General features: G+C 40.6%; 1 long non-coding RNA gene across 1 annotated transcript; it reads right to left on the bottom strand.

Moving 5' to 3' along the window:
- Positions 1 to 201: 201 nt before the first annotated feature.
- Positions 202 to 9,990, bottom strand: LOC142142607 (uncharacterized). Its single transcript, XR_012689238.1, has 3 exons — positions 9,938 to 9,990; positions 2,282 to 2,481; positions 202 to 680 (listed from the first exon to the last, which is right to left on the bottom strand). It is a non-coding gene; the product is annotated as an uncharacterized LOC142142607 (long non-coding RNA).
- Positions 9,991 to 27,406: the final 17,416 nt, after the last annotated feature.

Below are 27,406 nucleotides of genomic sequence, written 5' to 3' on the forward strand. Positions count from 1 at the left end.
AAACCCTGTGGACCTGGGTATGGAACCCTGTGGTCTACTAGGAGAGGGATTGTTGTTAAGGAAATATGGCTTGATAGCGGAGTTCTTTAATCAAAATTCAATTAGTAGCATTTTAGTAAAACAGTACATAAAACAAAAAACACTTTTTTACCCCACTAATGAAATCAGTTTCAAAATTAAATTATATTTATTTGTACACAATATATTACAGACTGTTGATAGTTATAATTTATATCATCTCTGGAAGCCACTGTTGTAGATAGTCATTGTGTGTTTGATGTAGAGAATGATTACATGGGCGATCTACGGCTTAGGTCATTCCTTCCCTCAGCATCTCACATTTGTTAGGGTAACACAACAGAACCTCCTTTCCAATCCTTCAGTTACTCGTTTAGAACTCTCGGGAGGGGGCTCAATTCCCACCCAAGTATTGCAAGTTCCTTGTTACATTTCAATGCCTATTTCTGAGGTGTAGCTGCTCCTTCACTTCCGGAGAGACACAGGTGCATCCAACATCTATGTTCATCTCCTCAAGCACATAGATGTTCTTTTCTTTCCGCAGGTAATGGATGGTCCTTGTAATGGGAACTGCGTTCATGTCGGGATCATGTCCCAGGCATTTATCTGAACAAATGACTCCAGAAATCAGACTCGGTATCCCCTTAGGGTTGCTGATATTACTGTAGAAACAAAGCAAGGAATTAAACATTTCAATGAATGGACAACTTGTAGCACTGAAGGTAAAGAATTATTAGGCATAGATCACAGGTTTTGCCGTACAAAAGACATCAATGCCACATGGGGGCAGCTATTTTTGAGAATACATTTTTAATAGGGTTTATTGGAACTTGTCCCCACTCATTGATACAGAAATTTATGTTAAAAGCACATTATCCTGAAAAATGTTCTTCATTGTGTCTAGCACAGGAGAGTATATTCTAGGCATCATTTTATGTTATTGCCCTGTGCAAAGTAAGGGCTTTGTCTCTATTATCTCTTTGACTGCTCTTTAACATTTATGGTTGTTTCTGGACCTAACCACGCCCCCAGTTGACATCAGCAACGCCCTCACAGACAAAGCTTATCATTAGGCCACACCCCCCAAACTATTGTATTGTCAAAAGGATTCTCACATTCCAATAGGATTATCAGAAGATGTCTGGGAGGAGATTAAGGGATTATGGGAAAGAGAAGTGAAACAATAGCATCTTGACTGAGATCTCTGCAAGCAGAATTGCTACCACCAAGATAGGAAATTCGTATATCCTATCCTAAATCCTATAAAAAAGGTATATTTATCCTTTAACATTAGACAAATAACAAAGGTACATTCAATTGTCCGCAAGTTTTTTTTTTCCCTGCAGCGTTAAAAAAAAAAAAATCTCCCGCGGGTTTTTAACTGCTATAGCGACCGTTTATAGTTAGCGCAGTGCGAAAACTCGTGCAATTCAATTGAAAAAGAGGGAATGCTGCCCCCGCTCGTTAATCATTGTGTTTGCGAGTTTTTAGGGGAGTGAAGGGGAGTTTTAATGTGGTCATGTATAACACAAAAAAAAGGTTTTGCATACATTTCCATACATTAGATTGCATTACACATTGATAATATCTACATTACAGTACTTTCTTTAGCATATTTTTTTTATTGAACTATTTTTTTTACCATAGAATCATCTATACCATGTCAAAACACATTACTACATTCATATTTGTATCAAAAACATACATAGATATAATAATTAGTGATTTTATTTTTATGGGTTTTTTTTTCATAAGAAAATCTACTTGTACATGTTAGGTATTACTGATAAAGATGTTTTATCTTTTTATTATTCATTATTACATGATTTCAAATATTTTTTAAGAGGTGCGAGATAAAACAGCATATTGGCCTATTTAACGCGCCGTGTTAAAAAACAATTGAATAGCTTTTAACGTGGCTGCCTCTCGCACACACTATGCTTTCATTAGAACTTCTACTGGAGCGCGAGAGGACTGTTTCATGAAAAAAACCATAGCGTTTACCCGCGATTCAATTCCATTTTAAAGATAACCAGCTCGAAAATTATAAAAAAGAGAGTTATAATGACTTAATGCGGTCTAAAAAAAAACAAAACTCGCGGACAATTGAATACCCCCCTAAGATGTCTGATAACAGAACGGCAGAGGTGGCCAACACAGGATTTTTTTTAAAAAAAGTTAAAACACACTAAAACTGATAGACAATAAAATTAGGATTAAAGTATAAATACAATTCCATAAATAATAATTGTTTTCATCTTACTGGTACTTGAAGGGGACGATGGATCTGCTTGGGAAGTTCCTGATGTGATTTGTGTTTGCATGCATATTTATCCTGGAGTCCACCCGCACTTGGATGCAGTCCGGACACTTTTTATTCTTGGGAGATCTATCCTTTGTTTTGGGATTTTTAGCGCTGTCTGCTGGATGGGTCAGCAACAGAATAGCTGCGATAGCCAGGACCTGCGAGAGAGGGAAGGTCTTACATGAATCCAGGGATGCACCCAATTCCACAGCCAGCACCTACTCTTTATAATGCTCTATGTTTCCTACCGCCACACATATGTTCCACTAGGCTTTAAGAGGGGCTTCCACTCATATAAACGCCATCACTCTTAGAATTGTCATCATTTTGTATTTGTTCCTACCTATCTGGCGAACCTCCTCTAACCTTCCTGCTCTGAGCTTGCATGATAATGAATTTGACAAGTAGGTTGACCATGATCAGCTGTGGATCACCAGATAGGAAAGTACAATTAAAATGAAATAATTGCTATGATGGGTGTCATAGCCAAATTTAAAATAATAATAATAATAATAGTATTATTATTATTATTATTATTAATTTTTGTTTATAGGGCGCCACTAGGTGTCCGTGGCGCCGTACAGGGACAAACAGAATTACAATACGAGATGAGACAGCACAGTACAGTAAACAATAATCACAGTAACTCAATGAGCTCAACGCTAGGGTAGGGGGAGGGGAGAGTCCGCATACGATGGAGCCCAGGAGGGAGGACATGGGTGACAGGGAAACTCCCAGAGGGAGAGGAGGGAGCGAGAGGGGATGGGGGGACGGGGGGAAGAGGGTCCTCGAGGAGGAGGGCTGATAGCTGGAGAGCAGAGTTGAAAGTGGTGGAGACAGGAAGAGAGATGACCCTGCTCAAAGGAGCGTACAATCTAGAAATAATAATAATAATAATAATAATAATAATAATAATAATTTGACTAGAAAACCCCTTTTAATGAGACACTGCCTGGATCACAGCAGTTAATTTGGAGAAATGTTCTGCTAAACTGTGGACAAACCTTATAGAAAGCACAGCGCTCACAAAAAAACCAACTAAATCATGTGTTTGCAGATTACACTGTTCTGATAACCCTGGATTTAAACTATTGCTGGTCCAGTTTTCCTTTTAGGTATATTCCTACAGCATTAAGGATAAGTGGGACAGCAATGGGTGCTATTCTAGTACCACAACAAATAATCCACTTCTGTTTATAAATGGCGAAACTATCATTTGCAACACTAGGTAGGATGGATGTCACCAGCCGTTTGATTAAAGTTAAAATCCACATAAAAAGACTCATTCAGATATGCACTTTTCCTTTTTACACTTGGTGATATATCAACTTGTTCAGAACTCATCCTTCACATGTACCCTTAAAGTGCCATGGATGAGTCCCAATTGTCCTTAGCACTCATGGAGTTTCAAAGCTGAAAATATAATACCTGCCTCCCACCCAATATTGTTTGTCGGGGGCGTTGTGAATTGTTACGAATGATGACATTATTGTGCCATGAAATCACAGCCCTCAGTCTCTACAGAAAAAAATCTAAAGAATCATGGGATAGGTGAGGGCACTAAAAGTGCCCGATATCTTCCATCCTGGCACCTAGAGTCACAGGGGCAGAGAGGGAAGTCCCCTCTTTCAAAATATATGGTCCCTTAAAAGTTAATGTCTAGTGACCACATGTGATCACCAGACAATAATATTATACACTACAGAAATAATTAAGCAGCCCAGGGATGGGGGATGGTTGTTGTAATGCTCAGATCTTGGCTCCAAGAAAATATTGGGTTCCCTCATTTAAAAGAGGATAGTCCCCTGATTGAAATGATGTGCCCCCTTAGTAGCACTTGTGAAAGGTTGTCTACTGGCATGCTCTGTCAGACTATTCATATTATTCCTACACATTTTATGCATTAAAAAAAAAAAAAGCGCATTATCATTTAAAAGTGCAGATTTTTTAATGAAAACCAAAGAGTAGAATCGTACTTTTTCGTGTTTTTGAAAAGTGGATTGATGCCAAAGCAAAAGTCACAAAGTATTTATTGGTGTTTTTTAGAAAAAAATAAATATACATGTTTTTTTAGTTCACTTTCTTGCAATTTCAATACCCCCCACACACACACTTTTTAAGCCATTTGGGGTAGATTTGTTACACAAATGACTGCATCCCCAGCTTTTTACCTGTATCAAATCTCATCAGGACACTAAAGACGGGAGAAGCTATAGCTGTCTTTAGTGGTGTAGGGAGGTAATATATTAATTGAGCTGCAGTGTATTTTCATGCTATGGTTTATATCCTACCACAAAGCAAAAAAATACAAGGATTTGTGAAGTACTTAGGTGGTTACTTTGTATTTTCAAATAATAGGAATATATACTAAAATAGCTACAGAAATATCAAAGCAAGGCCACTGATCAGTGCGGTTTGTGCATTCACCTCGAATACTGGGTAAATTGTGCAGTAGTTTAGGGGAAAAACAGAAAGGGCCTAAGTCATTAAGGAGAGCAAAGCAAAAAAAGGAGTAAGTTTGCTCCTGGACAAACCATGTTACAATGCAAGGGGTGAACATTAGTTTAATATTTTGCATGCAAGTTAAATACTGGCTGCTTTTTCATGTAGCACACAAATACTTGATAGCTTTAATTTTACACTGAAACTTAAAGTTGATCTAGGACATGCCCTACCCCAGGTATAAATCTGTCCCCACATTTAAATTTACCTCCCCCTCCAATGCAACATGGTTTTGCCCAGGTGCAAAATTACTCTTTTTTATGCTTTGCTCTCCTTAATGACTCAAGCCCAGAATATTTATTATAATGAAGCAGGTGGGAGGAGGTTGTGGTTTGATGTGACATTTACACTTTTGTAAAGTGCACTTTGGAGACATTTCTGCCTCCTCGCTATGTCACTTAGAGGGCCTGGTTCATTAAGGAAAGTTAAGGTAAAAAATTGAGTAGGTAGTGTCCTGGACAAAACCATGTTACGATGCAAAGGGTGCAAACCAGTTTTCTATTTTGCACATAAGTTAAATACTGTCTGATTTTTCCTGTAGCACACAAATACTTGATAGCTTATTTGTACATTGAAATTTAACGTTGATATTTGTGTGCTACATGAAAAACAGTCAGTATTTAACTTATGTGCAAAATAGAAAACTAGTTTGCACCCCTTGCATTGTAACATGGTTTTGTCCAGGAGACTACTTACACATTTTTATTTACTTAACTTTCCTTAATGAATCGGGCTCAGAGAGAGGAGGACCATTCATAATACTACGGAGTTTGGGGATGAAAGGCCACAGCTTGCTTATTAACCATTTTACATAACAGAAACAAATGCCCATAATTCTCATTATTCGTCCTTTGATTAGCTTGAACACCAATAGTCTCCCTCCTATACTCATTACAGTCTCCATCCTAATACTTTACATCAAAAGTTGCGTTCTCTATCCTGATGTTATTTTCAGTGCCGGCTGGACAAACAAGGGGGCAGTGAGGGGTTTCCACAGTATTTTGGGTGCTGCTGCTTTTTTTTGGGGGGGGGGGGCTGCCAAATGCAATCAAACGGTGATGGAATCCTGTACCAAATATTTCTGTTCATTCTGCTCTGTTCTGGGGAAGTAAAAGTATTCTGAGAGATTTAAGTGTTAAAAAAAAAAAATGGGACTTTTCTGGGAATCGTTAACCGTAGGGACTGTATATATCAGTTAATTTGTGAAAGTAAAATATACGTTATTGATCTATATGTGAAATAATGGGGAGCGACGTTTTTGCTTTTCTTACTAGTTTTCCTATCAGTTAGTATGTTGTAGGACACTGTAATTGATGACAATAAGATTATTTACAATGGTAAATCTCACAAATCATGTCTTGGTTTGAGGACTTTTCCTTATACACGTGTGTGATTGTTAGAAGATTCATTTTTTACATTTATCTCCTGACATTTTAAAAATCAACATCAAGACACATAAGACCCCGGCACTTATCCACTCAAACCATGTTCCCCGATCTGACCAAACTACACCTGACAGTCCCGACCAAATCGTGACTATTGCAAGTGATTCACGTATTCAACGCAATGAACATGTATCCCATAGTAACAAAGGAGATATAAAGGGGGTATGTATGGACATTGCTGTACAGGGAAAGGTTCTGTAACCCATGGCAACCATTCAGATTACACTGTTTATTGCCGTTTAGAGAATGACTAGTGTGGTCAAATAACTGATTGGCTTCTAGGGGTTACATCACATCACTGCTCCTTGCACCATGTTAAAAAAGAAGCCCATAGCGATTACAAAAAAGAAGAAGGGATAATTTATTAGCATTTTATTTAGATGCAAAATTTTAAGCACAGATATTAGTGGATTAATCACAATATCAGGGGGTCCTCCGACCGCTATCTGTTTCATTGGCATTTTTTTTGTACTCCTCCCCTTGGTGTGACTGGTACAAGCTTTTTGGATCCCATCTCGCTGTTAGTATGATACAGACCAGATCAATCATTTATTTACACATAACGATCTGACTATTACAGCACTAATCAGGTACTGTGTAGACACTGCGCAATGCTAAGCTCTTCTCATTATGACTTAAGGGTCTGCAGACCCCTGTTTCCATTCAGCTCACCCACCCCCATCATGCACAAGAATTTTGCAGAATTTTGCAGTGTGGCCCATAATTGTCTAGATGCATTCACAGAAACCTTTAAAAAAATCATGTTTAAATATTAGCAGAAGAGGCCACAGGATTATAAGCCAGTCCAGCAGAGATGCACAAAGGTTTATATAAGTGGGCAGCACTGTGGCACAGTGGTTAGCATTGCTGCCAACAGAACTGACGTCAGGGGTTCGATTCCTATCATGGCCTAACTATGTGGAGTTTGTGTGTGTGTGTGTGTGTGTGTGTGTGTGTGTGGTAGGGAATATAGACTGTAAGCTCAAGTGGGGAAGGATCTGATGTGAATATTATCTGAAGAGTGCTTTGTAATATGTAGGTGCTATAAAAATAACTGATAATAATATAATAGCCAGCAGAGGTGCCCAGGATTATATACCCAAGGGCACTGAGAGGAGGGGGATCGGGCACCCCATCTGCATAGGGTGCCTGGCAGCTTTGGATTATAACAGAAGCAAATGGACCAACCATATATGACCAAGGTGGGCACACGGGTCCAGCAGATAAAGGGATGGGCAGAGACAGATTGTAGGGGGGTATACCAGACCAGCAAAGGTGCCCACATAATTATATCACAGCAATAAACTCCTATTGGTCCAAACAATCACACCCCCCCCCCCCCCCCAACAAGCCACTGAATTTTCTCTCAGTGTCCTTTCAGCAACAACGTCTCTGTATATACCAGAAAGAGGGACGGAGATGCTTAAATGACATTGTGTTCACACTTCCACTACTTTACCATCTCAATCCCCCCTACACTGCCATGTTGATCAGCCAAGGCAGCGAACAGGACTCTGCACTCACTGATTAAATCCCATGATCCTGCAGCTGGACCTGCTCTTTAACATAGATGTTACTATTAAAATGATAAAAATATATCTATATATATATATATATATATATATATATATATATATAAAAGCAAAGCTTGTGGGTCTGGGCAATTTCTCTGTGTGCCCACCCTAAACGCTGTCTCTGTAAATATAGGGTTAGTTAGCGCAGAAGACGATAGACAGCAAAAGCTAAATATTTAGTAAAAGTGCATAGACAAGAAAATAAATGAAATCAGAATGGGAAGTCCCTTTGACGGATAGCTGAAAATAAACACAAAGCGAACTTTGAAGGAACAGATGACCCTCCTTTGTGCAAATAGTTACAATGTTTTGTTATTTGAAATTAATTATAGGAGATTTGGATGACGGTATATGTGCCGTGTGGAATAATACGGTCAGGCACTTAGTTCTGACCTTGAAGGTGCACCTGACTATTAGAGTAAATCCTGGTGAAACAATTAGTCACATTTTGGAATTTGTCAGATTCTGGTGAAATCGACCATATCAAATTTACTTTTGGGAGATTATTTCATAAATAGTAACTAAAAGTGACACCGTAAATGCCGTTTTACACACAAAAAAGTATTTTTAAATGACTATTTCTGTTGGAACCTGAAATAAAACATGTGAATCGATTTGCACAAATGTTTTATTTAAGTCTGTAGTTTTCTCATATCTACGCCTACGGTTATTTTGATATTATATATTGATTAAATATAAAATATATATTCTAAATAATTAATTTTATTTCTGCCTTATATCAATTCTTCCATTAAAGTGCATCTGATAGCAATAAATAGCCATCGATATGTCCTTAAAACATGAAATAGAGGTTTATTTCAGTTAACTGGGTCTTATAAAGTAATGTTCTAATTTAAAATTCAATTCCCCAAAATCTGCATTGGTGGAGGCCATCTTTCTTTTTAAGCTATTAGAATGATTTCTAAGTCTGTCTCCTCTTTGCCTTTTGCACGTAAAACCAGCAGGAAATTAAAGAATGCAAATTGACAGAAGGGCAACAAGAAAAAAAGCTAAATTATGTATTATGTCCACATTAAGTAGGGAGCTTGTGAAACTCTATTGAATCAGGAAATGTTGTTTATTTGTTACTGTAAATGTCAACATTGGAGACTACACCTAAAACAATGGCAACAATATCCCTCATTAGGAGCTTTATGGCTACGATGTTGCCCCTGTAACAAAGATACCCTCTTAGATTTCCTCTGTGTAACTGGTAGAGGTTGGAAATTGCTACATTCCACATAGTGCCATTATGCTCTGCATATCCGTACACTTCCCCATAAAAATGGGCTCATTTCTACAAATATCAGTGCAAATGGCAAAAGAGCTGCAGAAGCTGCATGTTTTCCACTGTCCCTTAAAATGTTGTAAAGTGATGTAACAGGAAGCTGGCCCTGCATTGCTGATGCCCGAACCCTGGTCCCGCTTGACTTTTCTGTGAATACCAACCTGCCTACATCATTCATCTTCTGTAATGAATATCAGTATAGTAAGAAATGCTCTTCCTAAAAATAATTACATATAGAACCTTGATTTATCTTCAGATACTTTCAGACAAATCACAAATTTTCATCCAGGGATAGGGACACCACGTTTTTTGAGGAAAAATATCCATCCTCCATCTTGTTCTACTAATAAGATTGGCACCGAAATATTAGTCGGGGGGCAACTCTATGTTAAAATGAGGTAATAAACATTCCTTTCCTTTCTTCTGAACTGTGAGCCATATCTGTCAACAGTCTCTAATTTCCAAGAACAGTCCTAGCATTTAAAGATGGACAGTATTGACCCTAGAAACATTACTGTTCTTCAAAATTGACCGACTGCTCGGTATATTTTATTAGTCTGTATATTTAATACAATTCTCACGAAACTACAAACATAAACTCATGTTCAGTATACATTTGTACACGCTCTGTAGTGTCCCGCGGCTCACGCAAACGGTGTCATGTCCCATGGGCGTAGATGGACCAGCTAAACAGCACAATGTCCACAAATTTTGGTGGAACGACTTAATCCCTGTGTTGACTTCATGAAAAAAATTAAAAAGCATCTGCACAATTTATCAAAGCAAAGAGATGTAAAGGTCTTACCCGCCACCGTAGCCTATTTCTCAGCCGACTCATTCTTGTGTGTTGTACGTAGGTGAGATAATTGGAAAGCTCCTATGCCTATGTGGCTGTATTATAAATCCTGCCAGGCCACACCTCTTTGATGTGGCTTTAGAACACACTTCACACACACTCTGACTGGCCACCGCTACATCCGAGGTTTGAGTGCTCACTGCGGAAATTATTGAAAGACAACTTGCAAATTTGTCACATTTACCTCAAATGCCAGTACATTAACAGTCAGTGCGATGAACAAACCTGTGAACTTTCATTTCCACTGCAGAAAAGTGGAAAAAAAAAATTGCAAATGCATAACATCCTCTTGATGAATTTACTTGCCCTACATTTCATTCAGTGATGGGAACTGTCACATTGTGCAGTCTGCCAGGCTGGTCACACTTGGTGAATGCATGTTGTTAAAAGTGTAGTAAATGTGACAGTAAATGTAATTCTATATATTTTACAATATTAATCTGTGCCTACTTTGTGGGTTTGCGGGTCTGGCTGGGAACGCACATGGTGGACAGTGAAACAAGGCTGCTACCCCCTTTTATTTCAGCTTTTCAGTCTTTTTCTTAAACTACTGCTCTGTCCACAGTTCTGGACAGACAGAACAGCCCCCCTTTTAACTCAGCCAGGGCCACCATCAGTTCTCTTCTTCATCCCAGTCGTTGCCTCTCATCCTACTTCCCCTCCTATAGACTCCTACTGGACCAGATCTTGAGTCCCCCCTGCTTCAGATCTAGAGTCCCTCTGCACCTCTGGATTGGATCTAGACTCAATCTGGATTGGACCTGGGCTCTCTTTCAATTAGATTTAGACTCCTTATGGATCTCTGGCAGCTTGCTCTTTATCTCTGGCAGCTTACTCTCTGATACTGGCAGATTCCCCTCTGGAAATGGCAGCTCTCATTCTGACACTGACATTTTCCTCTGTGATTCTGGCAGCTCTCTTTAAGTAAACTGGCATCATTCTCTGTTAGACTGGCAGCTTTCTCTGTTAGACTCTTTTACTTTCTGTTAGACTCATTCTAAGGGATTGGCTATTGCTGCTCCTTCCTGTCAATCTCTGCATTTTTTGTCTGTATTTTTCCAAATCCAATCTAAAATACTTAATTTAACATACAAATCATTAAGAAAACTGCACCTATCCTTGTTTCAATCTCTCAACTCAACACCCCAGCTTTGCCCAAAATCTGCATCTCTCATACACACTCATCACCTGCTCCAAAATCCCGTTTGTAAGTCTATTTTTGTCTGCAACCACTCTGGGGGATTCCCTCCCTCATTCCACAATGATTTCACTCCCTGAAACACACCCCTTTAGGCAAGCTTATAAAATTCCTGAGCCTCCTTCTTAGCCTTCATACGCTATTCTACAAGATTACCACCCCTCTACACACTTCAATCATAGCGTACATTTATTTTTCTTCCACACTTAGGCAACAAATTGACCCCCAAACCAAAATCGCTGGCTCATATGACCCCACTAAAGCCCCTTTTCCCATTGAAATCTGTTTGGACCACTATGTGGCACTTAAAGTGCTGAAGTCAGCATTCAGAGCATGCTAGGCATTCTAACGGCACAATTCTTCCAGTGCAGGTCAGCCTGCCATTCCCAGAATATAAATATTATTATTTTGAGGGAAAATAAAAAACAATTTGATATAATATAACTTCTATATCTACCGATATATATATACACACTATATGGATGAAAGTATTTGGCCACACCTGTTAATTATTGAACTGAGGTGTTTCAATCCGCCCATGTTGCCAGAGGTATATAAAATCAGACACTTAGCCATGCAGTCTCCATTTGCAAACATTTGTGATTAAACAAAATGGGTCGTTCTGAAGAGCTCAGTGACTTGGAGCGTGGTACTGTGATAGGATGTGTGGTACTGTGATAGGATGTGTGGTACTGTGATAGGATGTGTGGTACTGTGATAGGATGCGTGGTACTGGGATAGGATGTGTGGTACTGTGATAGGATGTGTGGTACTGTGATAGGATGTGTGGTACTGTGATAGGATGTGTGGTACTGTGATAGGATGCGTGGTACTGTGATAGGATGCGTGGTACTGTGATAGGATGCGTGGTACTGTGATAGGATGCGTGGTACTGTGATAGGATGCGTGGTACTGGGATAGGATGCGTGGTACTGGGATAGGATGCGTGGTACTGGGATAGGATGCGTGGTACTGGGATAGGATGTGTGGTACTGTGATAGGATGCGTGGTACTGTGATAGGATGCGTGGTACTGTGGTAGGATGCGTGGTACTGTGATAGGATGCGTGGTACTGTGATAGGATGCGTGGTACTGTGATAGGATGCGTGGTACTGTGATAGGATGCGTGGTACTGTGATAGGATGCGTGGTACTGTGATAGGATGCGTGGTACTGTGATAGGATGTGTGGTACTGTGATAGAATGTGTGGTACTGTGATAGGATGCGTGGTACTGTGATAGGATGCTGCCTTTACTATAAGACGGTTCGTGAAATTTCATCCCTGATGGATATTCCACAGTCAACTGTAAGTGAGATTATTAGAAAGTGGAAACAACAATGATTTGGAAGACCATGTTAAATCACTGAGTGTTGTCAACGACTGCTAAGGTGCATGGTGCATAAAAGTCGCCCACGCTCTGCTAAATCCATAACTGAAGAGTTCCAAACCTCCACTGGCATTAATGTAAGCACAAAACTTTGCATCTGCATGCAAGACGCACATCACCAATACCAATGCCAAGCGTCGGATGGAGTGGTGTAAAGCACACGGACACTTCTGTAAGCTCCAATTGGACAGGGACTGATGTGAGTGAGTTCTCTGTACGGAGCTGCGGAATTAGTGACGTTATACAAATAGCTGCTGATGATGATGATAAATGTGGATCAGTGGAAAAGTGTTCTGTGAAGTGACATATCACGTTTCTCAGGCAGTCAGATTAGCGAGTCTGGTTTTGGCGGATGCCGGGAGAATGTTACCTGCCTGATTGTATTATGCCAACTGTGAAGTTTGGTGGAGGAGGGATAATGATATGGGGCTGTTTTTCAGGGTTTGGGCTAGGCCCCTTATCTCCAGTGAAGGGCAATCTTAATGCTTCAATATACCAAGTCATTTTGTACAATGCTATGCTTCCAACTTTGTGGCAACAGTTTGGGGAAGGCCCATTTCTATTCCAACATGTATGTGTCCCAGTGCACAAAGCAAGGTCTACAAAGACATGGTTTGATGAGTTCTGTGTTGAAAAAATTGACTGGCCTGCACAGAGCCCTGACGTTAACCCCATCGAATACCTTTGGGATGAACTGGAGCAGAGATTGTGAGCCAGGCCTTCTTGTCCAACATCAGTGCCTGACCTCATAAATGCTCTACAGAATGAACGGGCACAAATTCCCACAGAAACACTCCAACATCTTGTGGAAAGCCTTCCAAGAACAGTGGAAGCTGTTATCACTGCAAAAGGGGGACCAACTCCATATTAAAGTATATGTAGTGGAATACAATGTCATTACAGTCCCTGTTGGTGTAATGGTCAAGCGTCCAAACACTTTTGTCCACATAGTAAATATGTAGAAATTTTCTTTATAAAATTTTCTTTTCTTTATAAAAGCTCAAACTGGACTTCCATTTCCACACATCCCAGCAACAAATGATCAATAGAACCAAACTGTGCCCCTATGGGTAGTATTTTCCGTGCCAGCTGCTATGGTGATAAATCATTGTTAAATTCGGTCCAAAGGGAATGTTTTATTGCCATAATAAGTGGCGGTAACAAATAGGCCCCAAGTTCCTTGGAAGAAGAACCGTTTAACCCCAAAATTAAATTTTTAAACTATGAACAACGAAAGTACAATATAATGATCAGTGATGTCCCCTTATCATTACGGAGCTCTATTAATGAATTATATCCGCACTACGTTACAGATGGATGGTTCTCCTCCTTCATCTTTATCTCAGAGTCGTAATGGAATATGAATATGAAGCAAGTAAAATATGCAATGAAGTGTTATATGAACACTTCAGTGATGTCATGTTTGTTATTCAGCTCAGTAATACACAGCCTGTAATATATACTCATCTCAAATACTAGCTTTGTTTGCTTCCGAAAACCATAAATCTCACCAACAACCAATAAGTAAATCACAAATTAAAAGTATCCACCAGTTTAATCTCCAAAATCTCCAAATTGATATTGGTTTACCAATAAATTGATGTCTCACAGATAAAAATATCTCCAAAATAGTTTCTTTAGTTCATTAGTAAATTCATAGCGAGGTCTACAAAAATGTTGAAAACTGGTAGGTTAAAAAAAAAAGTATTTTTAATGAAGAAAGGCACTGATATGTTTTTTGTTAGAATTATGAAGTGTTTGAATCACCATTCGTTATGTAATCATTATAAGAATTAAATAAATGACATCTGATATAAGAAAAAAGAGAAGGGGAGTGTTGCCCATAGCAACCAATTCGATTCTAAATATAATCTGTTTAGAATGAACAAGGTAAATGATACTTAGATTCTGATTGGTTGCTATGGGCAACGCCTCCACTTTTAATTTTTAGAAGCTATAGCAAATCTACCCCTCTATGTGGTGAAGGTTGCCTCTGAATAGAAACTGTGAGCCGCTTGTAACTAGTCATATTACAATAGCACAGGAAAAGAGAAAACTTCCCAATGGGCATATATTATATTATGGTGGTATCTGACACCCCTTCTCAAGTTCTAGAACATGATCATTATCAGCTGTTTATATAGCGTCACTGATTCTGCAGCGCTATACAGAGAACTCACTCACATCAGTCCCTGCCCCATTGGAGCTTACAGTCTAAATTCCCTGTGGGAGGAAACAGGACCACCTAGAGGAAACCCAGGCAAACACAGGGACAACATGCAAACTCCACACAGATAAGGTCATGATTAGGAATTGAACTCATGACCCCAGGTCTGTGAGACAGAAGTGCTGGCCACTAAGCCACCGTGCTGCCCACTAGTAATCATCACTAGTAATCGGCACTTACACCTGACCTGTAGCTGGTGCAAGTGATACAACAGAAAAGCACGTACCTGAGAGATGCCCAAAGCTTGAATCAGGCGCTGCTGCGTGCGCTCCAGCTTGGCACGCCCTTACCATGCACTGACTACCCGCCAACGCCCAGTCCACTCCCCGTTCCGCCCATGGAATCATAGGCTGTAGTAAGGGTCCTTTGCATCCAAAATGAATTGGAAGTTGCTGCCTTCACTGGCAAAATGTGGCACATATCGGCAGGGCTGCCAAGAGGAATTCAGGGCCCGGGTACAACAAATTCATGGGGCCCCCCTCATAGTCGAGTAAGCCCTAAAAAAAATTTGCGGCGCAAAAAATTTCGAGGGTGTGGTCAGACATTCAGGGGCGTGTCAATGCGCCGTTGGGGCATGGCTAGCCCAACGGCGGTGCAAAAAATTCCAGGGGGGTGGTCATACATTTGGGGGCATGGCAATGCGCCGTTGGGGTGTGGCTAGCACATCAAAATCACTAGGTCCTGAATTCACCAGAGCGTCACATATGTCCCAGCACTGCTGACTTTTAAGACATCTAGCACCACAGTGTAGAATAGAAAGAATGCAGTGTGTACACAGAGAGTTCAGTCTTGGCCTGCACCTTACATTGGGCACGACACTCACCAAAAATTGGTATTGTCCCTACTAGAATCACAACATTTCACACACTGTGCTGCTCTCTCCTACCTGTTCTTCTCACTTTCACCACCTATGACTGCTGCTTTCTTTAGTTGCGGCTTGTCCGGATCCTGGAATGTTGGAGGACCTATTTGGGAAAAAAATGGCTACATTTAGAAAATTATAGCCAGCCCCGGCGTTAAATCAATAGCACCCACGATTAATAATTAGGCCTTCCTCCAGCCCCAACATTAAAATAATAGTATTCACATTTAATACATAAACCTATTCCCTTCCTGCAAACAGCCCCAGCAATACCTATTTCCCCAAATCATTATTACTGCCATTAATAAATTCATAGTCACATTTAATAAATAGACCTCATTCTCCATAAACTCACCCCCATATTCAATAGCCCCCAAACCACCCCATCCTAAATTAATAGTCCCCACTATTAAATGTGCCTCTCCCCTTTTTTTTTTAACTCTGTGCTTCTATCCACTTTTTTATTTATTCTATGTTTCTCTCCCCTTTTTTATTTATTCTGTTCCTCTCCCCTTTTTTATTTATTCTCAGCCTCTCTCCCCCGTTGTTTTACTCCCCCTTCTTTATAGCACTGTCCCTTTCCTCCCCTTGCCTCTCTGTTTCTTTACTTACCTCCTGTCAGCTTCTTTCTTTTTTTCTTCTTTTCTTCTGTCTTCTCTTCTTCCTTCTAGCTGTGTCTTGTCCGGCGCTCCTCACTGACTGACGGGCGTGACTTGATGACGTCACGCCCAACAGTCAGTGTGAATGGAGAAGAGGAGAGGAGGGACGCAGCGCCGCGGTCACGTGAGTATTTTTTTTGTTTTTTTTAATTTTATTGTTCCAGCTCCCCCCACCAACGAACTGACCCCTTCCCCCCCCCCCCCCCCTGCCGCGGAAAAAAAATAAAATACGGAATATACTCGAGTATAAGTCGACCCGAATATAAGCCGAGGCACCTAATTATACCACCAAAAAACTGGGAAAAATTATTGACTCGAGTATAAGCCTAGGGTGGGAAATGCAGCAGCTAGTGGTAAATGCACAGCCTAAGGTCAGCATCTGTAATCCAGGTGACAGAAGTAACAAAGGCCAGGAGACACTTACAGAATGATTTACTGCCACCCAATGTGGTTATCTTCTGTCAGTAACCAGGGTCTAGCTAGAAAGAGATGCAGGTGCAGTTACTTCCAGCTATTTGTTGTTCAACAACAGCAGAGAGACACAAATGGCAAACCTCTGAAATAAATCCTTTTCCCTACTACGGCCTACATAATGCATGACAGTATTTTTTTGTATTTGACAGTTGTTATGGGGGGGGGGGAGAGAGAGAGAGAGAGAGAGAGAGAGAGAGAGAGAGAGACTTGCATTTTCCAGGACAATGCACACCAGCTTGCATTCCCCCATGCAGCTAGATCATGGTCTAGCCACACATTTGCATTAATGTGCGTGACTTTCACAAGTGATATCATCACCAATGGGCATGGTCAAACCTCGTCCACTTTAAACATTCATCCTTTGGTTTCATCCTCGCTTATGTTCTATATAACTGCTGACATTGAGGAACACCAAGGCTGCATTTATTTAAAGTGTCAAATATTTTTATTTCCTCTGTTTAAATTAATTGGTTTGTATATGAGTCTTATAAGAGTATTCCCCCTTTGGCTTTTTTTTTTACCTTTTAATTTTCTTACATCAAGACATCAAAACTGATGTATTGGGGGATTCTAACCCCTGATCAACACAAAAAACTCTGGAATAGGACATAATAAAAAAAAAAACAACCTCTAAAGCTGTTTCCTAATTACTTACAAATAATACACTGACATTAGCATCACTACATTAAATGCAAATAAACATCCGTACACTATCTGATATGAGCTCAGGATGAGGATCATGAAATAAGACTCACAAATATATATATTTTTTTCCCCATTTCTAAAACAGATATCTTCTGCGTGACTGGGAGAATGTGATATCATTTCACAGCTAACAGCACATTTGATCTGTGTCAGCGCATGAGCCATCATTACATCTTGGCTGATTCACACACTAGGGCTTAAATCTGATAAAGGGGAAACAGCATCTGATAGAGAACAGCAGTCTCAGGGTAAAATCTCTGTAATCCCATGACGCACAGTAGCAGAGCTCAGATAAGACAACAGTAGCTGTAAACGGACAACATACCAGTGATGAAGACTCATGCAGGCCCGATTCAACATGCATGAGCTCTATGGGGCAACGCTGTGTGTGACGAGGGAAAGAGCTTGATGAAACAGGAGAGATTGGCTATAACAGCACTGTCCCCCCAATTACATCCAGGTATCGTCCAGAAAACATGCTCCACCCCACCTAACCAGGTCACTGGTGTGCTTATGGAGGGTTGTAGATGTCAAGGAAAAAAAGTGAAAGTTTACTTACGCCCACAGTGGAACGCATGTGCGTTCCGCTGACAGGAAGTTCAGCATTTGGAACGCACATGCGTTCCACTGCGGAAGTTAAGAGCCAAGGGACCGGAGACCAGGTAAGTTCACCCGTGTATAAGCCGAGGGGGCTTTTTCAGCATAGAAAAATATGCTGCAAAACTCGACTTATACACGAGTATATATGGTACATATATAAAAACGCAAGATAAAAAATAAATAAATTACAATTAAAAAAGTAGAAGCGAGGGCCCGGCCCCCTGGCAAGACCGCCCCCCCCCCCCCCTCTCGGCGGCCCTGCATATCGGCATTTACTATCTTTAATGAATTATACCCTACAGCTCTTCAAACGCTACAAAAAGAAAGCACTAACTGTCATGAACAATAATCAACATAAAATTCACCCTGATATTGCTGCAAGCACAAATGCTATTGTGATTCAACCAGAAAGATGCTAACATGTGTCAGGAAACAACAGAGTGCCCTGGTCAATAAGAGGTTAATTACTGCATCCATCTGTCTCATATACAATTATACTTCTTCATGTTGCATCATTGTATTATGAAATGTATTTATTAAATGTAGGTGCGCTGCCGAATGTAAGACATAGCTGTGTTTGTCTTTGTACACCAGTCTAATTTAATCTTCATGCCTCCTACTTATTCTTAGAATGAATAATATCTGTTGTGCTGTCTTGCAAAAGTCTAGATATGGTAAAGAAGTGTCCTGTGGTTAATGATGAAATGTAACACTTACATGTGGTTAAACATTCAACAAAAAAAAAGTGTTTTGCCGATCAAAAATGATCTCTGATCCGGGTGACACGGGGGGATAATTTGAAAACTGGAGAAGTAGTGGAAATGCCGCTGTAAAGTGACAAAATGAAAAATTGCTATCAGTGCACCCAATTCAGGGGACGGGGTACAAGTTTATGTCGCACTGTGAAATCCATCGTGTGGAGTGGACAAATTTTGTACGGCTTGATAGATGGACTTAGAAGGGTCGGGGGGTCTTCCTGTTTGCAGGGACAGTCAGGCTCATAGCATTGATAGTATTTTAGAGGTTGGTGGGCTGCCTAATACTGTCTAAAGCAGTGGTTCCCAAATTGTGTGCCTAGACCCCCTGGGGTGCCTTGGAGATCTCACAGGGGTGTCTCGGGCCAGGGCCAGTGGTAAGCAAGGCGGGGGGACTACTTCGTAATTATTTTGGCTTAGGGGTGCCTTGAAATAATTTTGGAGACCCTAAGGGTGCCTTGAACTGAAAAAAATTGGAATCCACTGGTCTAAAGCTGTCCCCCCTCCCTCACAGTGGCAGCATAAGCGATTCCCCACCTCCGCTCACTTGGGCACTGCCTATGGTCAATTTGGCCTGCCGCCAACATGCATTTTTGCAATATTTTTCAAAGCTACTTTAAATTGCCAATTCATCCCTGTATAGGAAAGTATTAAAATAGATGTTTTGTTTTTTTTGCAGACCATTCTCCCTTTAATTCCCATGATGAAATCTCATCTCACTTACCACTCAAGGGGCTAGATTTACTAAGCTGCGGGTTTGAAAAAGTGGGGATGTTGCCTATAGCAACCAATCAGATTCTAGCTGTCATTTGGTAGAAGGTTCTAAATAAATGAAAACTAGAATCTGATTGGTTGCTATAGGCAACATCCCCACTTTTTCAAACCCGCAGCTTAGTAAATCTAGCCCAAGGTCTTTTCTCGTGCTGAAGCTATCTTTTGGAACTTTTTTCTTCAAGTTACCAGACACTTATGGAGTCTCCGAGGAACTGATTCCTAGTGATGTGCCGCTGGGCATCACCGCAATGTCTGGCTGTGCACATTACGGATACTACCGTGCCCCATCAATGCAGATTTTCCTGTGCACCTCATTGGGGTGCAAAGAGAAATCTGAGATATCGCATCGCCATGGAGTGCCTTCACGAACATTCTAAAGGCACCCCCTGAACACATAGGTAAGGATTAAATCGGCCCCCAAGTCTTTAAACACTCTCTGAGACTCATTCCTTCAAGCAAATGTACAACCTAATTCCGTAATGTACTCTACTGATCTCTTACCATAACTGCTTTACAATGCACAAATACTTTCTCATCGTACATTTCTTTTTCCTTTTAGTCTAAGCTTTTATTGAGTGGGGTACTTTATTCTATCATGGTATAATTGTTATAATGCATTTATTATTGTTAGTATCATGTGGAATCTGTCATCACAATTATGTAATTTTCCCATAGCTCTACTTTATATTAGTTTTCTGCATTTCACTTTTATACATGTTAGTTGCAGACTCTGTCTAGGAATGCCAGGGCAGCTAGTTATAACATACTACATGGCTATATTGCAACTAGTACCCAAGCATACCTCACCACCATCCAAATTTAGGCGGGTCAGTCCCGATTTGTGGGTTCTGTCTAGAGATGGGCGGGTCCGGTTCTCCGAGAACCGAACCCACCCGAACTTTGGGTATCCGAGTACCGAGCTGAGCAGCTCGGTACTCTCCCGCCCATTCCGAATCCAAATCAAGGCCGAACGTCATTGTGACGTCGTCGGATCTCGGGGCTCGGTTCTCGCGATACTTCAACTTTATAAATACACGCCTCCACAGCAATCCATCGCATTTGACAGAGGGAGAGAGCAGGGTGTAGTCATAGGCTAATTAGAGCAGGGACAGAGAATACCATATTGTTCTTGCAATTGCTCTAACCAAAATCGCTAGTGCAGAGAGGAGGATAGAGGTTTATTATTTTTTCTTCATATTTGGCACTCCCCAGCGCTTTTGGGGTGTCCCCCATAATTGTGCATAAATATTTCTGGCTGTCAAAAGTCATATCTGTCAGCAGTATCTACTAAATATTTTTTAGCACTCCTCAGTGCTTTTGGGGTGTCCTCCCTAATTGTGCATTAATATTTCTGGCTGTCAAAAGTCATATCTGTCAGCAGTATCTACTAAATATTTTTTAGCACACCTCAGTGCTTTTGGGGTGTCCTCCCTAATTGTGCATTAATATTTCTGGCTGTCAAAAGTCATATCTGTCAGCAGTATCTACTAAATAATTTGTAGCACTCCTCAGTGCTTTTGGGGTGTCCTCCCTAATTGTGCATTAATATTTCTGGCTGTCAAAAGTCATATCTGTCAGCAGTATCTACTAAATAATTTGTAGCACTCCTCAGTGCTTTTGGGGTGTCCTCCCTAATTGTGCATTAATATTTCTGGCTGTCAAAAGTCATTTCTGTCAGCAGTATCTACTAAATAATTTTTAGCACACCTCAGTGCTTTTGGGGTGTCCTCCCTAATTGTGCATTAATATTTCTGGCTGTCAAAAGTCATATCTGTCAGCAGTATCTACTAAATAATTTGTAGCACTCCTCAGTGCTTTTGGGGTGTCCTCCCTAATTGTGCATTAATATTTCTGGCTGTCAAAAGTCATATCTGTCAGCAGTATCTACTAAATAATTTGTAGCACTCCTCAGTGCTTTTGGGGTGTCCTCCCTAATTGTGCATTAATATTTCTGGCTGTCAAAAGTCATTTCTGTCAGCAGTATCTACTAAATAATTTTTAGCACACCTCAGTGCTTTTGGGGTGTCCTCCCTAATTGTGCATTAATATTTCTGGCTGTCAAAAGTCATAACTGTCAGCAGAATCTACTAAATAATTTTTAGCACCCCCAGTGGTTTGCGCTCAGAATGGATTCAAAGCAGTCCACATATGATCTGAATGAGCAACCAGGTTCTGTCACCAGTCCTGATGTTAGTGTTCCCAGTACGTCGTCTGGCCAAGGCGATGTCAAACAACAGAGTGTTTTCAAATTAGTGCAAAAAACAAAAACAAAAAAAAAATTTACTGTATTGAAGCGAAAAAGAAGTGTAACTGAGCAAAAGTTAAGTGACGATAAAAAAAAAATTGCAAGCATGCCATTCTACACACGCAGTGGCAAAGAGAGAATGAGGCCTTCACCTTTGGCTATTAGTGGCAGATCCCAAAAAGTTACCCAGCCTACAATTGGTGCACAACTACTGTTACGCGTCAAAGCCGAGCTGCAAGATAACAGTGAGGCATTACAGGAGAATATTTGCTCTGATTCACAAATGACAACAATCCCTGTGGAGAGTCCATCCAACAGTGGGATGTCTAATCGTGAGCATTCTGCTGATGTATGCCTTAATAGCCCGAGTGTAGCCGGTGATACCCAAATTGAGGATGCCACTTTGGAATTAGAAGAGGATGAGGGGGAGATTTGTGTAGGCGACGAGGGCGCTAATGATGATGTTGATGATTATGATGCAGACAGATACCAAATTGCCTTTCTCAATTTCTATTTATATTCTAGATTATATAACGGCTGAATAGTTTTCTATTTTACTCCTAGTGGAGAGAGGATCTGATGCAGACAGATACCAAACTGCCTTTGTCCATTTCAATTTATATTGTACAGTCTATATTGGCTGAATTTTTTAGTATTTTATACAAGTGGAGGGGGGCCTAGAGAGACAGAAACCAAACTGGCTTTCTCCATGTCAATTAATATTGTACAGTCTATAATGGCTGAATTTTTTGGTATTTTATACAAGTGGAGGGGGGCCTTGAGAGACAGAAACCAAACTGGCTTTTTCCATTTCTTTACATATTTAACTATAAGTGTAGGGTGTAATATACATTCAAAGACGATGGCTGCATTGCCAATATGCATAGATGGAGAGGAAGACAATCTGTTTTGTGTGTAGAATAGGCCTACCAACGAAGAATTAAACTGTTTTTTTGGATGATTTATTACCTCAACAATTAGATTGCTTGTCTCTAAAACAGTTGGAGCACTAAATTGGGTTAATTTAGGCCCAAAAACATGGATTTTCCAAAAAAATAGCAAAACAAAACCAAACAAAACCAAAACCAAAACCAAAACACGCAATGGCGGTTTTGCAAAACCAAAACCAAAACCAAAACACGACGGTAATCCAGATCCAAAACCGAATCCAAAACCAAAACACGGGGGTCAGTGACCATCTCTAGTTCTGTCCCACCACCCCGATCGGGGAAGCTTTGTCCCGATTGGTGGGATAGTTGGTAGGTATTTTGTTCACAGCTGCAGTCAATGGGTGCCATGTGCACTGATGCACACGTCAATGAAGGAGTTTGGAGGAGAGGGGAGGACAGAATAGGACTACCTAGTGCTTCAAAAGCACTAGGCACACCCACCTGGGTGTGCCCATGCCCCCAACATGCTGTGGTCACGCCCCCACCCAGATGCTGCCTATCCAAATGAATGCTGCACACATGTGGTTCTTACTATGTAAATGTGCAGCATGCCTGTAAACTTCTTGTAGTGTAACCGTGTATCAAAATATGTGGCTAATATGGTAAACAGGCATAAGGCATTCACCTTAAATAATTGCAGGGCATTCATATTTCATATTATTTCACATGTGTCTGATGTTAAAGGAAGAAAGCAACTGAATAAGTGATATATCAATAATAGACCTTTTATTGCATTTTTTTACCTGTAAGAAATGCACATATACATTGCAGTTAGTTTATATGCATGCTGTTTGCTGTATAGCTATTTTCTAAGACTGTGGAGGTGTGATTTGTTTAATGGTGGGGGGGGGGGGGGAATTGTTATATAGACAATGAATGTTATGTCAAAGAGCTATAATACAGAGAGCACTCTAGTGACCTCTATGTAATATAGAGAGCACTCTAGTGACCTCTATGTAATACAGAGAGCACTCTAGTGACCTCTATGTAATACAGAGAGCACTCTAGTGACCTCTACAGTCATGGACAAATGTTTTGAGACTGACTCAAATATTATTTTTTTACAAAGTTTGCTGCTTCATCGTTTTTAGACCTTTTTGTCACATGTTGCTATAGTATGCTAAAGTAAAATTACAAGCATTTCATAAGTATCAAAGGCTTTTATTGACAATTACATTGAGTTTATGCAAAGAATCAACCTCTGCAATTCGCCCTGGCATGCTGTCAATCAACTTCTGGGCCCTCCATGGGACAATAACTTTATGTTGGACATTGCTCTATTATATATGAACTATAAAAAGGAAGTGACTCTGAAGTGGACATTGTACATGTTTTCTCATCCGATTTTGGATATGTGATGATAACGTGTTTATCATATTACCAGCGCCTTTTATACATCGCTATCTATATGTATTATCGAATGTTGGTGGCATTTATTTGTGTATTCAGGCAGACAGGTAATAGGGAGCACTGTTTTTGGGAGACCCATTGTTCTACATACTGACTGATGGCCGCCCATTCTTGCCTAAGCAATGCTTGGAGTTTGTCAGAATTTGTGGGTTTTTGTTTGTCCACCCTCCTCTTGAGGATTGACCACAAGTTCTCAATGGGATTAAGGCCTGGGGAGTTTCCTGGCCTTGGACCCAAAATGTTGATGTTTTGATCCCTGAGCCACTTAGTTATCACTTTTGCCTTATGGCAAGGTGCTCCATCATGCTGGAAAAGGCATTGTTCATCACCAAACTGTTCTTGGATGGTTGGGAGAAGTTGTTCTTGGAGGATGTTTTCATACTATTCTTTATTCATGGCTGTGTTCTTTGGCAAAATTGTGACTGACACACTCCTTTGACTGAGAAGCAACCCCACACATGAATGGTCTCAGGATGCTTTACTGTTGGCATGACACAGGACTGATGGTAGCGTTCACCTTTCCTTCTTCAGTTTTTCCAGATGCCCCAAACAATCTGAAAAGGGATTTATCAGAGAAAATGACTTTACCCAAGTCCTCAGCAGCCCAATCCCTGTACCTTTTGCAGAATATCAGTCTGTCCCTGACTTTTTTACTGAAGAGAAGTAGCATCTTTGCTGGCCTTCTTGACACCAGGCTATCCTTGAAAAGTCTTCGCCTCACTGTGCGTGCTGATGCACTCACACCTGCCTGCTGCCATTCCTGAGCAAGCTCTGCACTGGTGGTACCCCGATCCCGCAGCAGAATCAACTTTAGGAGATGGTCCTGGTGCTTGCTGGACATTCTTGGGTGCCCTGAAGCCTTCACAACTATTGAACCTCTCTCATTCAAGTTCCTGATGATCCGATAAATTGTTGATTTAGGTACAATCTTACTAGCAGCAATATCCTCGCCTGTGAAGCACTTTTTGTGCAAAGCAATGATGACTGCATGTGTTTCCTTGCAGCTAACCATGGTTAACAGAGGAAGAACAATAATTTCAAGCACCACTCTCCTTTTAAAGCTTCCAGTCTGTTATTCTAACTCAGTCAGCAAGACAGAGTGATCTCCAGCCTTGTAATCATCAGCACTCTCACCTGTATTATCGATAGAATCACTGACCTAATGTCAGCTGGTGCTTTTGTGGCAGGGCTGAAATGCAGTGGAAATGTTGTTTCGGGATAAAGTTCATTGTCATGGCAAAGAGGAACTTTGAAATTAATTGCAATCCATCTGATTACTCTTCATGACATTCTGGAGTATATGCAAATTGCCATCATAAAAACTGAGGCAGCAGACTTTGTGAACAATAATATTTGTGTCATTCTCAAAACTTTTGGCCATGATTGTGTACAATATAGAGGGCATTCTAGTGATCTCTATATAAAACAGATATCATTTTAATGATCTATCTACAATGCATAGAGCATTCTAACGATCTCTGTGCAGTACAGAGAGCATTCTAGTGACTCATATGTTATACAGAAAGCACTTATATTGATCTCTTTACAATATAAGAGCATTCGACTGACATCTAAACATACAGGAAGCTTCCTAGTGACCCATATACAAAACAGAGAGCAATTAGGGACCTTTGCACAACACAGAGAGCAAAGTAAAACAAATATAAATGAAATAAATAAATAAAATAAATTGGAAAGCTAATTGTCTACGTCTAAATGTGTGAGTGCTGAAACAAAGGTCAACACTAAGTGGTTTTACTCTAGAGCTCCTCCATTTATGAGACCTTACAGAGCAGTGAGGAACAGGTCGGGGGCCGGCTAATCACATAAGACATCCAGTTCAGATTGCTGAACTGAAGCTGCCGTCAGGAGTTGGGGTCTTGGGCTTGAGGCCAGATAGGCGGTGGGCCGGTGGCAGGGCTCGTTTTAGACAGAATGGGGCCCTGGATAAAATTGAAACCTAACTCTAAGCACAATTCAGTACCCGAGTATCAGGTCAGCCTATAAATATGTTATTACTCCTTACCAGCGCTTCCTATAGAATGCTGCTGAATTACACTGATGAGTATTAGTGTATTTCATATATGCAGTAAAAAATATGGCAGTGAACAGGGTCGCAAGATACTCACCCCTCCAGAGGAGAGGTTTATGTCAGCTGTTTAAACTCATCATCATCATCTATTTATATAGCGCCACTGATTCCGCAGCGCTGTACAGAGAACTCACTCACATCAGTCCCTGCCCCATTGGAGCTTACAGTCTAAATTGCCTAACATACACAAAGACAGATTAGGGTGAATATTAGCATCTAATTAACCTATCAGCATGTTTTTGGAGTGTGGGAGGAAACCAGAGCACACGGAGGAAACCCAAACAAACACAGGGAGAACATACAAACTCCACACAGATAAGGCCATGGTCGGGAATTGAACTCATGACCCCAGTGCTGTGAGGCAGAAGTGCTAACCACTGAGCCACTGTGCTGCCTCAGGACTTAACATCAGTAAAGCTGATACCATCTGAAAACTCTGCACAGTATTGTAAGAAGGAACCCACCTAAAGGAGATAAGTGGTCACAGCTGAGTGACTTGTGCTATATTATAGTGAACATATCTGTTTATATAATGTAAGTTCATTTACACACGGGCTGGTGATTGCACACAAAAAAAACCCCCAGGATAAAGCATGACACGTGGTTGTAACGAATAAATATTGAAAATTCACTATACTGCAGGATATTTTGGTACTTACAGATTTATAAATCAACCTAAAAAACTGCTCAATATTACTATTTTTCTCCTCTATTCCCATCATTGGGAGATTCCCTGGTGAACCGTTTTTGAACATTGGACCTGTCAAGAAGACCTCTGATCAAATGGACAGAGATAAGTGTCCATCAAAGGACTCAATTCTAGAAATGTGAAAAGTTGAACATGTTCTCTCTTTTATCATTTGTGTGTTCTCTGTGTTTTTATACAAATGGTTTGCACCTGATTTTACGCTTATATTTGTACTGCATATCAGGTCATCCTGATTCTTGTATCCAGTATTTGCCAACAGTTCTCAGTGGTTCCGGCAGTCACCACTGTGTTCCAGACCTGGCTCCTGATTATCCTACTCTGGTCTGATTCCTGACTCTTTTTGACCCTGGTTTGTTCTGACTCCTCCTTC

Source organism: Mixophyes fleayi, chromosome 3, assembly GCF_038048845.1.
Source record: "Mixophyes fleayi isolate aMixFle1 chromosome 3, aMixFle1.hap1, whole genome shotgun sequence".
NCBI lineage: Eukaryota > Metazoa > Chordata > Amphibia > Anura > Limnodynastidae > Mixophyes > Mixophyes fleayi.